The sequence below is a fragment of the Nerophis lumbriciformis genome, linkage group LG16, assembly GCF_033978685.3.
Source record: "Nerophis lumbriciformis linkage group LG16, RoL_Nlum_v2.1, whole genome shotgun sequence".
Lineage (NCBI taxonomy): Eukaryota > Metazoa > Chordata > Actinopteri > Syngnathiformes > Syngnathidae > Nerophis > Nerophis lumbriciformis.
The window spans coordinates 9,361,117-9,370,455 of NC_084563.2; positions in this window are offsets into that span (position 1 = coordinate 9,361,117).

Sequence of the window (9,339 nt, forward strand, 5' to 3'; positions counted from 1 at the left end):
AGTGCATTTTTTTTTCCACATACAGTGCAGTAGCCATCAGATGATACCCATAAGGGTATCATTCAATAGCCATACACCCCATTGATATTGCATACATAAAAGTATGCGAGGTTTAAGATTGGAATGGTACTCTTTGCCATGCAGTCTGCATAGCAACTAACCCTGTGGACAAAGTTGGAATCACCACAAAACACCTTTTTAGATAATCAACACTCTACTGCCACCCGGTGGCTAACGATCCCAATTTGTCACGTTTCATGTGTCAGGTAAAACCGTGACGAATGGGGCCGTAAGAATCCCTGTCCTACTTTAACGTGGAGTGGAAAAACAAGTTGACTTTATGTGCTTATTTGTGTTGCGTTATCTCCCTTAAATCATATTCAATTTGGATTTATAGTCCGCAAAGTGTGTGAAAACACTGTTTAAACGTTACGGAAAGTACGCAAAAAATTGGAAAGAGATGTGTTTATCATTCCCAATCTTTATGTAGGACGAGAACACAAATGTTGTTCTGTATTCTAAATCGTAAACAAATAGCTAAGAATTGAGTCAACAGATCGAGGATCCTATGTTGCACTCATTATTGCCGTCAGTCTACCCCAGGGCAGCTGTGGCTATGAAAGTAGCTTACCACCACCAGGTGTGAATGAATGATGGGTTCTACATGTAAAAGCGACTTTGGGTACTTAGAAAAGCGCTATATAAATCCCAGGTATTATTATTATTATTATTATTATTATACTCTCTCTAAAAACATCCAGAAACCACCAACAATACTCCATTTACATGCCATGATTGTTATTATAAGTGCAAACGCAGACGGACTATTTTAGTGGTGCATTGATAGCCGTGAGCTAATGTTATTGTTGAAACACTGCTTCTGCTTCGTCTCAAACTTTCTAAAAGTAAATTCTAGATTGTAAATAATGCATCTCTCACCCCACAAGATGCTTCCTCCAGGACATTTTTTTTAACCCTCTGTGAGGATTATGATTGATTCTTCATCTAAACGGGATTATGTGGGCAAAGTGGAAATATTACAGTAAGTGTTTGATTTATTTTGGTTTGTTATTGTTTAGTTTGTATGTTTAGCATCTAGTGCTAATCAATCTGGCGCCCTAGGCAAGATTTTAGGTGCCCCCCCCCCACATCGGCAGTGAAGTGTATATACTCACAAGAACCCGAATAGCTTTGTCTTTGACCTTTTTTTTTTTTTACTTACAACTATACCTAATATATAAAGGGGTGGAAAAGTGACTATTACCTGCAGGGAAAACATTAGCTAACCAGAAGGCAATAACAATGTAAACAAAAAACACCTGCTTAAAAGATCTAATACAAATGTCCCTGAGGAATGTAAGGTGGGAGTACTGTAATTACCTAACGTTACATTATTATTTTCCATAACAATTTAGCCTCCTCCACAATATTAACCCGACGTTAAAACAGAATTAGCTATTTATTGATTAGCAATTGCCGAGTCATGTAACATTAGCTTAATGCTAAAAAGCCAGGTTCCTATCACATTCTGTAACAGACAAATAATTTCATGTAGGCTAACGTTACCTACCTGCTACCTCTGTCTTTTCTCGTTTCTCCTCTTCTTTTCTCTTTTTTCTTCCCTGGGCACCTGACAGTTTTGGCCGTTTTGACATCTTGTGTTGATTTTTTTGATGTGGTGACGTCCAAAAAGAGTCATGATACGTAAAGGGAGGGGGCGCACCGTGCGGGGGGAGGAGGGAGGGGGGGGCGTAATGTTGTAACAAATAATATTTCTATTAAATAGGCTTTACTTTGCATTTTAATTAACGTGAGATTATTTTTTGTATTTAGAAATAATAGTAACAACTTTTTTTTTTTTTTTTTTTTTTTTTTCTCCAACATTTGTGGCACTGGCATGGCGCCCCCTGATGGACGGCGCCCTTAGCATTTGCCTATATGGCCTATGCCACGGGCCGGCCCTGAGTGCTAGTGTCACAATAAAGCTGCATCCAATTAGCAGTCGGCTTCTAAAACTTATTACTCATCCTCTTTGTATTCGGGCTCAAAAAATATAAGGTTCTGGAGCATCATTTTTCCAAAAGTAATCATTGTTTTTTTCTCAAAAAGTCTGCTTGATTAGCATTGTTGTCGATGGGGAAGGGATCTGTGGTTCCTCACGGATCCCTCGAAATTTTTGATCTATTTATTCATGAACTTTGGAAGTCTTTTGGTGTCATAAATCAGATGTTTATGATAATCTTTTCAATATCGAGGCAACTTGTTTTTCCACTCTACTGCTACTTTAAGACCAGGAAATGTTTACATTGCGCACACTTCTACGGAAGCGCCGAGCACGTTCGGCCATAACCAGAAAGGCGAATGATTGTTTTGACAAATCAATTTCCGACAGAGTAGAAACTCTCACCATAGGAAAAAAAAAAAAATGTTTAAGAAAAAAAACAAAAAAAAACGATGTATTTGAAATTTCGCACTGTAACCTTCGACATGTGTTTTTCTCTTTAAGATGCTTTGGAAAAAGACAGTTTGTTCCATGTTTAAATATCAAATGTTCATTGTGGAGAAAAGGGACTTGTCAGCCGCCCGCTTTTGTAAATGATGAAACTACCAGTAATTTATGTTTGTGTTTCTACATAACTAATAAAGGCCAGGTGATTTTGGATGGTGTCGCTTGAAGTCGGAGGTAAGTGATGATGACAGATCTGCAGCGTGCATCCGGCCTGTTAGTGCCGCTCAATTTCATGCTTTCGGAGCATAATGCCTCCTGACCCCCCCCCCCCGGTAAATAATTCATCAGTGCAAATAATTCATGAGCCACAAAAACATGTTTCTCTGCCACGTCAACCAAATATAGCTCACGTTTTCTGCAGGTGGGACGTCTCCGTGCATAATGGAATGATACCTGCCTGCCCTTTGTGGAACTATGTTATAAGAGCCCCTGACATATATATATATATATTTATTATTATTATGGACCTGCTTGCGACCCAACAGTACCCTCTAGTGCTAAAAATGAGCTACTGCAGGCTAATGTCAACAGAATGTTTAGTTTGAAGATGTGCAGCATGATGAGAGGCGTTTTTTTTAAAATAGTGTTGATTTCGTCAGCTGCAAAAAAATATTTCATTTGTTTTACTACCTTACAAAATAAGAGGGTTTTTTTTGTATGTATTTTATTTTTTTGTACTACCATTACTTAAAAAAAACAAAAAACTTTTGTGTACTTACATTACCGTATTTTCCGCACCATAAGGCGCCCTGGGTTATAAGCCGCGCCTTCAATGAACGGCATATTTCAAAACTTTGTCCACCTATAAGTCGCCCTGTGTTGTAAGCCGCATCTAACTGCGCTAAAGGAATGTCAAAAAAACAGTCAAATAGGTCAGTCAAACTTTAATAATATATTAAAACCAGCGTGATGTGGGCACGCATGGAGTCGTATATCAACATGGACGGAGCTGCGTGAAGAAAGCCACCCGGCCTCTTCGCGTAAACTTAAACTTACCTTAACCACTCGCTCATCTTTTCTTCATCCATCCCTTCGAGTTAGCTTTTATGATGACGCCGGCTGGAAAGGTCTCTTTTGGCAAGGTCTTCCTTTTGAATATCACCATGGGTGGAAGTTTCTGGCCATTAGCATGGCAAGCTAGAACCACAGTGAAGGATGACTTCTCATTCCCTGTGGTGCGAATATTCACCGTACGTGCTCCCGTTGTATCCACAGTGCGGTTCACAGGAATATCAGTTGCTGTGAAATAGTAATCCGTGTGCGGATGGAGAGATTGCGTCTTTTCATGAATGAAATGAAACGTACGGTAATATCCGCGCGCTTTTTCTTCTTCTACGCGGGCGGGTGGTTGCTTACAGTAGAAGAAGAAGCGCTTCCTGTTCTATGGGGGCGGGTGCTTACCTTGGCGGTTGCTTGCGTAGAAGAAGAAGCGCTTCCTGTTCTACCGGGAAAAAAGATGGCGGCTGTTTACCGTAGTTGCGAGATCGAAACTTTATGAAAATGAATCGTAATATTAATCCATATATAAAGCGCACCGGGTTATAAGGCGCACTGTCAGCTTTTGAGAAAATTTGTGGTTTTTAGGTGCGCCTTATAGTGCGGAAAATACGGTATTTGTTTTAATATGATACAGGTAGCTGTCCTGTTATGGTGCATTTAAAAGACAAACGATATAACACAGGTGAATGTACTATAAGAAATATATAAATGGAGACAGTTTGTTTACTGTAATTATTTATTGAAAAAAAGAAATTGTACAATTATGTAAAATTGCTGCTACAAAGTAGTAAAAAAAAACGGTCTATTTTTATATATATTTATAGTGCATTCATCTGTTTTATGTTGTTTGTCTTTTAAATGCATCATAACAGGACAGCGACCTGTATTTTATTTGTTGTACTACCATATAAAATAAGAATATAGAGGTTTTTTGTATGAATTATTTTATTTTTTTGTACTACCATTATTAAAAAAAAAATACTTTTTTGTGTACTTACATTATTTCTAATATGTAAATATTATTTATTGAAAAAAAAACAGCCCAATGTGAAATGACAAAATATTGTACAATTATGTAAAATCATTGCTAAAAAGTAGTAAAAAAAAACAAACAGTCTATATATATATATATTTATATATTTCTTATAGTACATTGATCTGTTTTATATTGTTTGTCTTTTAAATAAACCATAACAGTATTTTTTATCATGCTTCATATTTAGTGGCTATTATTATATTCTATACTATATTATTATAATTATTATTCTATTCTACACTGCTAAAGAATATAATACTTGCCACTAAACATGGAGCATGATAAAAATACTGTTATGGTTCATTTAAAAGATAAACAATATAAAACAGATCAATGTACTATAAGAAATATATAAATATAGACTGTTTTTTTTTTTTACTGTAATTATTGTTTCTTGAAAAAAAAGCCAATGTGAAAAGACAAAATATTGTACAATTATGTAAAATCGTTGCTAAAAAGTAGTAAAAAAAAAACTGTCTATATTCATATATTTCTTATAGTACATTGATCTGTTTTATATTGTGTGTCTTTCAAATGCACTAACAGGACAGCTACATGTACTGTATTTGTTGTACTACCATATAGAATACAAATAGAGTTTTTTTTGTATGAATTATTTACTTTTTTTTGTATTACCATTATTTAAAAAATATATTTGTGTGTACTTACATTATTTTTAATATGATAGTCACTGTAATTATTATTTCTTAAAAAAAAAGGCCAATGTGAAAGGACACAATATTGTACAATTATGTAAAATCATTGCTAAAAAGTAGAAAAAAAGACAGTCTATATATATGTTTGTATATTTCTTATAGTACATTGATCTGTTTTATATTGTTTGTATTTTAAATTAACCATAGTAGTATTTGTATCATGCTTCATGTTTAGTGGCAATTAGTCTATTTTATAGCAGTATAGAATAGAATAATAATTATTATAATATAGTATAGAATATAATAATAGCCACTAAACATGAAGCATGATAAAACATACTGTTATGGTTCATTTAAAAGACAAACAATATAAAACAGATCAATGTACTATAAGAAATATATAAATATAGACGGTTGTTTTTATTGTAATTATTATTTCTTGAAAAAAAAACAGGCCAATATGAAAGGACAAAATATTGTACAATTATGCAAAATCATTGCTAACAAGTAGTAAAAAAAAAAAACAGTCTATATTCATATATTTCTTATAGTACATTGATCTGTTTTATATTGTTTGTCTTTTAAATGCACCATAACAGGACAGCTACCTGTATTTTATTTTATTGTACTACCATATAAAATAAGAATATAGAGTGTTTTTGTATTAATATATATTTTTTTTGTACTAACATTATTTAAAAAAATACTTTTTTGTGTACTTACATTATTTTTGATATGATAGTCACTATAATTATTATTTCTTTAAAAAAAAGGCCAATGTGAAAGGACAAAATATTGTACAATTATGTAAAATCATTGCTAAAAAGTATTTAAAAAAAAGTCTATATATATATTTATATATTTTTTATAGTACATTGATCTGTTTTATATTGTTTGTCTTTTAAATGAACTATAACAGTATTTTTTTTTATCATGCTTCATGTTTAGTGGCAATTAGTCTATTATTAAGCAGTATAGAATAGAATAGTAATTATAATCATATAGTATAGAATAGAATAATAGCCACTAAACATGAAGCATGATAAAAATTAAAAAAAAATACTGTTATGGTTCATTTAAAAGACAAACAATATAAAACAGATCAATGTATTATAAGAAATATATAAAAACAGACATTTTTTGTTTTACTGTAATTATCATTTCTTGAACAAAAAACAGGCCAATGTGAAAGGACAAAATATTGTACAATTATGTAAAATCATTGCTAACAAGTAGTAAAAAAAATGTCTATATTTATATTTATATATTTCTTATAGTACATTGATCTGTTTTATTATGTTTGTCTTTTAAATGCATCATAACAGGACAGCTACCTGTAATTTATTTGTTGTACTACCATATAAAATAAGAATATAGAGGTTATTTTGTATGAATTATTAAACATTTGTGTATTACCATTTAAAAATATATATTTTAGTGTACTTACATTATTTTTAATATGATAGTCACTGTAATTATTATTTCTTTAAAAAAAAAAGGCCACTGTGAAAGGACACAATATTGTACAATTATGTAAAATCTTTGCTAACAAGTAGTAAAAAAATGTCTATATTTATATTTATATATTTCTTATAGTACATTGATTGATTGATTATTATTCTATTCTTAAGCAGTGTAGAATAGAATAGTAATTATAATCATATAGTATAGAATATAATAATAGCCACTAAACATGAAGCATGATAAAAAAAATACTGTTATGGTTCATTTAAAAGACAAACAATATAAAGCATATTATATTATAAGAAATATATAAAAACAGACTTTTTTTTTTTACTATAATTATTATTTCTTGAAAAAAAAAAACAGGCCAATGTAAAAAGACAAAATATTGTACAATTATGTAAACTCTTTGCTAACAAGTAGTAAACAAATGTCTATATTTATATTTATATATTTCTTATAGTACATTGATCTGTTTTATTATGGTTGTCTTTTAAATGCACCATAACAGGTCCTGTATTTTTATCATGCTTCATGTTTAGTGGCAATTATTCTATTCTTTAGCACTATAGAATAGAATAATACTAATATAATAATTATATAGCACTACAGAATGGAATAATAATTGTATTAATATAATATTTCTATAGGAGTATAGCACAGAATAATAATTATAATAATAATTATATAGCACTAAAGAATAGAATAATAATTATAATAATTATTCTACAGCAGTATAGAACATAATCATAATTATACTAATAATATAAAAATGTTATATTAGTATAGAATAGAATAATAATTATATAATATTTCTATAGCATAAGACCATAGAATAATAATTATAATAATAATATAACAAATCTATAGCAGTATAGAATACAACAATAATTATAATAATAATAATATAATAATTCTATAGCAATATAGAATAGAATAATTGTCACTAAACATGAAACATGATACAAATACAGGTGCTTTTTATGGTTAATTTAAAAGACAAACAATATAAAACAGATCAATGTACTATAAGAAATATATATATACATATAGACATTGTTTTACTACTTTTTAGCAATGATTTTACATCATTGTACAACTTTTTTTGTTTCAAGAAATAATAATTACAGTGAATATCATATAAAAAATAATATAAGTAAATAAAAAAGTATTTTTTTTAAATAATGGTAGTACAAAAAATAATCTCTATATTCTTATTTTTTATATGGTAGTAGATCAAATAAAGTAATACATTTAAATAAATAAAAAAAACCTCTCTACTTTTATGCATACAGAGAATCATACTTGTAATTATGCAGGATATTAAACTAATTTCATTATTTAAACAGATGGTGTGCTTACCTATATTCTTATTACATTTATACATGCGTACATAAACAAATGCAATATTGACCTACATTCTATTTATATTATCTACTGTATCTTTATACCTATGTATCTTTATTATGGATTGTATTATGTTATGCATATTAGATCATGTTATGTTAAGCTAAATAAATATAAACATTAACATGCATTTACAGAACATATTCATTCAAATATTCCGTACATTGCAATGAAGTAATTTTTGAAAAATAAAAAGCATCAGTCAAATATGCAAATATTCAATGTTTCTACATACATTCTTATAAAATAAGTAACATGTTTTACTATTGTGCTGGAAATATAATATTGTAATTATATAACACACAATTCCTTGTTGAGATAAAATAGTTGTTTTGTTTTTTTACATTGAATTTAAATCCTCCAAAGTAAACTCTTATTGACTTCCTGCATTATGGGATGATTTCCTGTTTCATGTCAGACTTCAAACATGAATGAAAACCAAATGGGAGCACACAGGTTGCTGTTTACATCACTTTCCACGCCATTTTGACCCCCCGTCCCGCTGCTGTGTGTTTCCATGGCACGTCTTTCTATAAACGTATATGTTTGGGTAATGATGAACAAAGGCATCCACCTGAGACACACAACGCTTCAAAGTTCTCATCAGCATCCCCTCAGGGACCACCACCCTTCCTTGCAGCTCGTAACGGAACATACCACCCCCACCATCTGTGAAATGACTGAACTTTCTCTGATGCTCCCTAATGGTACACACACACACACACACACACACACACACACACACACACACACACACACACACACACACACACACACACACACACACACACATTATTGTATTTGTCACCTTCTTGAGACCGCCGACTAATGCCTACCTCTTTAGGACCACCCTTTCTAGATATATAAAGAAGTGTATTTACAACATTAATAATATATACATACTATGCAAATATAAAAAAGCTTGTTGTGAAAAATGTGTTGGAATTTCACAACAAAAAGGTCACAATTTAAATGTAAAACTTTGAATTTTGGCAGTATTATAATAAAAGTTGTGATTTTACTCGACGAAAGTCAAAATTTTACAAGAAAAACTGAACATTTGCGCAATATTATGATAAAAGTTGGAATTTTACTCGATAACAGTCGCAATTTTACAAGAAAAAGCTTAAAATGTTGGCAATTTTATGAAAAGAGTCGTCATTTTACTCGACAAACGTCACAATTTTATGAGAAAACTTTAAAATGCTGGCAATGTTATAATAATAATCGGAATTTTACTCGGCAAAATTATGACAAAAAGTCACAAT